This window comes from Diadema antillarum, unplaced genomic scaffold, assembly GCF_040938485.1.
Source record: "Diadema antillarum isolate AM-2024a unplaced genomic scaffold, OU_Dant_1.0 seq00000550_RagTag, whole genome shotgun sequence".
Lineage (NCBI taxonomy): Eukaryota > Metazoa > Echinodermata > Echinoidea > Diadematoida > Diadematidae > Diadema > Diadema antillarum.
In genome coordinates this window covers 2,875,585-2,881,865 of record NW_027271495.1, presented here as the reverse complement: position 1 = coordinate 2,881,865, position 6,281 = coordinate 2,875,585, and the positions used below count along the sequence as shown (strand labels likewise).

The 6,281-nt window shown below is 41.9% G+C and overlaps 1 long non-coding RNA gene across 1 annotated transcript; it reads right to left on the bottom strand.

Annotated features, from left to right (window-relative positions):
* Window positions 1–1,403: 1,403 nt before the first annotated feature.
* LOC139734857 (uncharacterized) lies at window positions 1,404–5,992 on the bottom strand. Its single transcript, XR_011711186.1, has 3 exons — window positions 5,762–5,992; window positions 2,067–2,363; window positions 1,404–1,530 (listed from the first exon to the last, which is right to left on the bottom strand). It is a non-coding gene; the product is annotated as an uncharacterized lncRNA (long non-coding RNA).
* Window positions 5,993–6,281: the final 289 nt, after the last annotated feature.

Below are 6,281 nucleotides of genomic sequence, written 5' to 3'. Positions count from 1 at the left end.
AAGAAGGAATGCAGAGGTCTGTGTTCAAAAGGTAGAGAGTTACATAATAGTAACTCACAGAACAAGGCGGCTCGGTTGGTCTGTTCCAGGTCACTTGTGCGTCTGTCGAAGTCAGCTGGCTGATGCTGACGTTTTGCGCCAAACCAGGTGCTGTAAAGATATTGAATGTACGAGGTACCTCAGTGATATTGGCGCTACCATGAGTATCATCATTTTGGAGTTCCTTTGAATTCTTATGAAATATGCCTAATGGGAGATTTTTTTTTTTGCAAGTTTCCTTTGAATCTAGGCTGTACAATCGAATATCTGTACAAAATTTTACCTATAATTGTTATGCCTTATTTGCTGACAGAAATTATTAATCTATACGTAGGAATGCAAACCATATTTTCATGTTGTCGTGTAAATTGGGGAAAAAATCTCAAACAACGCCACTGTTGTAAAGACACATCTAGAATTGATAAAGATAAAATCAGAACGGTCCCTGTTAAAGTAAGATATATCTGAATCGGTTCACCTGCATTACTGGTTGATCGCTCGAAGCTTTCCATTTGACCGTATCGCGTGTCCACTCCTGTCTCGGTAACCACCCGTAGGCGGACTTCATAGCTGGTGCACGCCATAAGGTTGTCAAACGTTTTAGACGTGATTGTCGCAAGGCCGTCACTGATGACTCGTTGGTTGCTCTGTTGCACGAGCTTGTATTCGTAACCCTGGAAGTTCCCGCGTAAGTTTTCACAACCTGGTCTGTTCCATACGAAAGTGATACTGTCTTTGTTCCAATATTGAGCTCTCAAATTGGCGACAGAGCGAGGATCTCTCGAGTCAGATGACACAGTGTAGGAAGAAAGTGAAGGTCAAATGCATTAAACTGGCTGTCAGGTAACGCTATCATTTGAAAAATTATCTCTCGAAGATAGGAATAGAGCAATGAATGAAACAGTTCAGAGAAAATTCGACTAATCAGATTAATTACAAGAATCACTGTAATCATGTTTATAAATTCCATTCATGACTACCACGGTGTCCAAAGGCGTCTCAAAGTAACTTCGGTAGTGCCGTTACTATGAATTAAATTGTGACATGTGAAGTACTTATCAACAACCATGTTTGATATCGAATGTGAACGTTATGTTGTGTGGGCTTGAGTATCACACAGTGCCTATTCGTGTTTCCATAGTGTGTGCCATATATATATTGAAGAGGTAACATGAGGTCAATAGCCAAATGTCAATATACCTGCGATCGAGGTGGTCGCGAGGACTTCAGTCACGCTAGCAGATGATACCGTGATCCTATAGGTAGCATAGGGTTCAAGTCCAGTCAAAACCACATGACTTTGTGTGACGTATTGGCCCATCACCGGCCGATTGTACACTGCAGTGGTCGGACAGGCTTCTCTTCTTATTAGCTGGTGGGTTACCCGCACCTGGGCTGTACTGGTCTGGTCCGGACAACCTCCTCTCACCACCCATCTCATTGATACAGCCGTAGAGTTTACCTGACTGATTTCGGCGCTGTCCACTAAAACTAAACATTGTCGAAACCGGTAGAAAGATGTGGAGTCTTCATTTTTTGGTGTTTGTTTTGTTTTTTGGCTTTTTAAGCATAAACATTTAGATATTTATGAACATGTGACCATTTGCTGTTATGAGATTATAAAGTTCATTCTTATCGTAACCATAACAATCTGATACGATGAATACGTGTTACAGATCATTACAACAAATCGTGTCTATTCAAAATTGTGTATGATTTAGAGGTTTGAGGTAATAAGCAACCACGCTATAAATACTAATGCGTTATACAAATTTTACCCTTGAAGGGAGTTTTTCCCATCTGACTGTAAGAGGTTTACTCTAACTCCTAGTTTGAGAATATGAGAGAATAAATGCAACGAAGGTCTCACTTTCAGGGATGTTTTTGGCATTCGATTAAAACGAGGAATACGAAAGTGAGTCATACAGAAAGATTTTCAGATAATTCTGGCTTTTCTTATCTATTTTCGTACCGGAAATAATTGTCTCAAAAAACCTTCTTTTTTTTTCATCTTTCATTTTGCTTACCTCCAGACGAAGTGGTTCCCTCTATCTCAGTAGATTGGTTGTTAGCATCAGTCACGGTGATTCTGTAAGTGGAGGAGGGTTCAAGTCCCGCGAGAACCACGCGACGTCCGGTTACGCTTTTGCTTAGTTGCTCAGTGTCGCCCACCGAGTGTCTCGGACAGGATTCTCTTCTTATCAGCTGGTAAGTCACCAGCACTGAAGTTTTCCTGTTCTGGCTTAGACATGACCCTCGTTCCGTCCACCTCACTTTTATAGACGTCGAGTTAACGTGAACAACTCTAAGATTGACCAATGAAGCTATCATGAGAAAACGCGTAAGATATAACATGACTTAGGCATCACGATAGCTAGGATTAGATGAGAATTTGCATGTTCTCCAGTCCAATCAACACCGTTATTAGTTCTAGGGATTTGAGAATGAAAGAGACGATTTGCCTGTCGTACATACATGTATCAACGGTCAATATTGTCTGCCTATTACATTCGTTACTCTTGTTATCTTTTGCTACTTAATTTTACCGTCGTGTACAACAATCGATCAGAACTTTAAAACTTACGATAACAATATTGATAATGATCTTGTTGACGATTGAAATCCTGCAGTACTGGTTAAAGGGTATGCTTTGATGTAATGAACGCTATCGCCAAGGAAGTCCTTACATACTTACTTCCACTGTATCGACAGCTTTAATTTCTCATCGAAGAACTAATAGTAGTGCTTTGCTCATGGTCATTAGCCTATAATCGGACTCCAACCACGGACCACACAATTGAAAATCTTCGGTCTTGAGCACTGAGCCGCATCGTCTTCTAAGAAGAGGACTCAGTATGCTACAATTTCCATTTTTGTAGCGCAATCAAAGAACACTCTACTTATCTCTTTCAGAAAGCAAGGGAATATGACTGTAACCCTTAACTTATGTCCGTTAAAAGTTGAGGAAATACATGTATGTAATTTTTGTTGAAATCTGAAATTTCGTGTGATTTTCTTTACAGTTTCCAAACATTGTTGTCTCGGAATGACGTCACAAACTGTTGGTGTCTTTTCATCCAGCAATGACGATATGAAAACTTTACAAATTCATATCACATGAACGGATTGTCAGATCTTCCGCAATCAACTTCACTGATGTGTTCTACTAATAGTGCTGCACTTACTCAATTTACATGATATCATTTGGGTATAATTCCTCTTTGAATGTTCACCTTACAATGATTTTCATTCTCCCTTGTCTCTTTATGATCACCAAATTTCATCAAATCATATGTTCTTACATCATAACTGGAAAAGCAACGAAGGATAAACATCCCATAAAATTACACGTGAATCTTGTTCCCCCATCACAATATCTATAAAAATATTACAAAGGATCTTGTCTAGCGCAAGTATTGCGAATCATGCAGATCACCTTTTATGCATGCGTCATGTTTCCTGTATTCATTTAAGGTATACTTTACCATTTCCAGATGAATCAAAAGCCAAGCATTAGTGCTTTATAATAGTTCTAAGATGTGAGTTTGGGTTGGAAACAACCACTGTAAAAATATGAATCCGTATTATCGATGTAAAGTATTGTTAAATACACAAAATGTGAACAATAGTAACGAAAATAAAAATGTTTTCAGACTAAACAGTTATGGTTTCCTGAGAAAAATACTAATATTTCCGTATGTTTTAGGCTTTATTGCAAAAATTTTACATGGAAGGATGTTTTGTGATACAACAGACCTACACATATACATCAATTGTGACATCTTGACCATCTTTTTAAACCAATGTTCCCAAAGGTAAATAGGACCTTTAAGGCCGTGTCACACCTTTCCGGGCCAGCCTTGCGTACGACTTGAGAAGAACAATTTTTACTACCCGGAGGTTCCTGTAGATGACCCTCACATGACAGTGGTACCTAGCACGTATCTCACCCGTAGTCGCCCGGAGGTGTTCACGCAAATTTTTTTACCTGCACCCATGTTTAGGCCCTGTCACACCTTTCCGTGCAAGCTACGCAGGCTTGTTGCGTGTAGGGATTTTCCAGCATACCGGAAATATCTGAGGGCGAACAAGGATTTGGGCGAGTCAGTGCATGTGTCTTACTTGCTGGACGCGTTCTACTTAAATTCTACTTGCGGGTATACTGTGTGACCTTTGTGCCAGTCGCGTAGGGACTGACAACTAAGTGAAGGAATTCCGCTGAAGGAATGGCAGAAGTCCCACAGAATGTCATTATCTTGGCCGCATACGGGGACTGCGAAGTACCTGCGTGGGAGTTGCCTGGGAAGTGTTGCCGCCATTAAGGGCCTCCTACTGGCGTTATGCGTGGACCTCTCTGGGCATCCCCGCGACTCACGGGGTTTTGGTCATGATCAAAACTTGGCTGCGGTTAAATCGGACTTCCAGCACGTGAGCACCTCCGGCAACTACAGGCGAGATACGCGCTAGGTACTAGCTGTCAGATGCGGACCAACTGCGGAGAGCCCCGGGTAGCAAATTTGTTTCCCCGCAAGTCTAGCCGCAAAACTTCCTCAGATACGGTATGACAAGGCCTTGAACATGCTCCGAGTGAGTAGTGGGGTTCGCTCGCAGAGGTACGCGCAGAACACCAGTAGGAGACTCTTACCGGCAGCACCACGCAGGCAAGTCCAACACAGGTACTTCTCAGTACCCATAAGTCGCTCGTAACAGAAAACGGATCGATTTCAAAGGTCTCACGCAGGTCACACGGAATGCACGCAAGTAGAAGCTAAGTAGCAAGCGTCTAGTAGGTAAGAAACAAGTGCTAAAATTGCAAACATTTTGGTCGCCCGCGGAAAATCTTCTACGTGCTGGAAACTACCTCTTCGCCACAAGCCCGCGTAACCTGCCAGGAAAGGTGTGACACGGCCTTTACCGGCAGCACCTCGCAGGCTACTCCAACGAAGATACTTCTCAGTACCCATAAGTCGCTCGTAACAGAAAACGGATCGGTTTCAAAGCTCTAACGCAGGTCACACGGAAAACACGCGAGTAGAAGGTAAGTAGCACGCGTTTAGCAGGTTAAAAACAAGTGCGAAACTCGCAAACATTCTTGTCCGCCCGCGGAAAATTCTCCTGCGTGCTGAAAATCCCTCCCTCAACAAGCCCGCGTAGCTTGCCCGGAAAGGTGTGACACGGCCTTTATTGTTCACACTCTCTGCTTACACGCATATTACAAACACAGTTACAATGATTACTGATCGCTATATTCTGAAGGTTCAATTCCGAGTTTCTGGTTCTGGTGCCATGGTTCGAAAGTGACAAGATGTTGTTTTCATCCGATCATGAAGGTCCGTTACTCCGAAATGTAAAATATTCAATGTAGGAATTGAATATGATAATTCCCAAAACAAAGAAATGAACATCCAATACATTGAAGTGCAAGTCATTATACTATATTCATTTTGTCTGTTTTAACTGTCGGATTGACGGAGCAAATCTCTCCCATTTTTTTAAATGACGAGCCCTACACCACATTCGGATTAACGTAAGAATTCATTTCTGAAATAACGAATGCCCTTTCATTTTCTTTCAAGCAAACCCTCCTGCGTATCCTTCGGAATAACGAAACTTGCGTTGATAACGAATTTTGTGTGAATAGCGCACCATCTGAATAACGAACCTTTGGAATAAAAAATGTCAAGCACAAAATATAGCCTACCTATATCTAAATATTACCTACCTGATAGCGATGTCGTAGAAACAGTTTGTGTAGATTCTCTGCCTAGTTTCCCAGAGACCACGGCACGTATGGCTAGGCGGTAGGAAGTGCACGGTTCAAGCTCAAGAACTTGTGTTGACGAAGTGTTCATCCCTTGTAACATTAAATGTCGGCTCCCACCCAGGCTTACATCGTAGTAATTGAAGTCACCTCCCACGTTGGCACATGTAATGGGCATCCAATGAAGGGTGATAGAAGTAGGCCCCTCTTCTACTCGAGTGATGTTCACTGGAGGGGGAGCTGTCGAATTTTTGAAACACACTTTAAATTATCATATGATAAGTTTGACTGTTGTATGTTAATGCTAAACACATTGATTTATGTTCATGATGTTAATCTTCATTACGGCCTACATAGTGCACCAGTGGAAAAAAAAATGCATTCTGCATGGTAGGCCTACCACTCTGTTGGGAATTAAGTTTACCACGTTTGTCTGGAATCGTCTTGCGTTCATCGAATGTGCTTAAATGGATACTGAGAA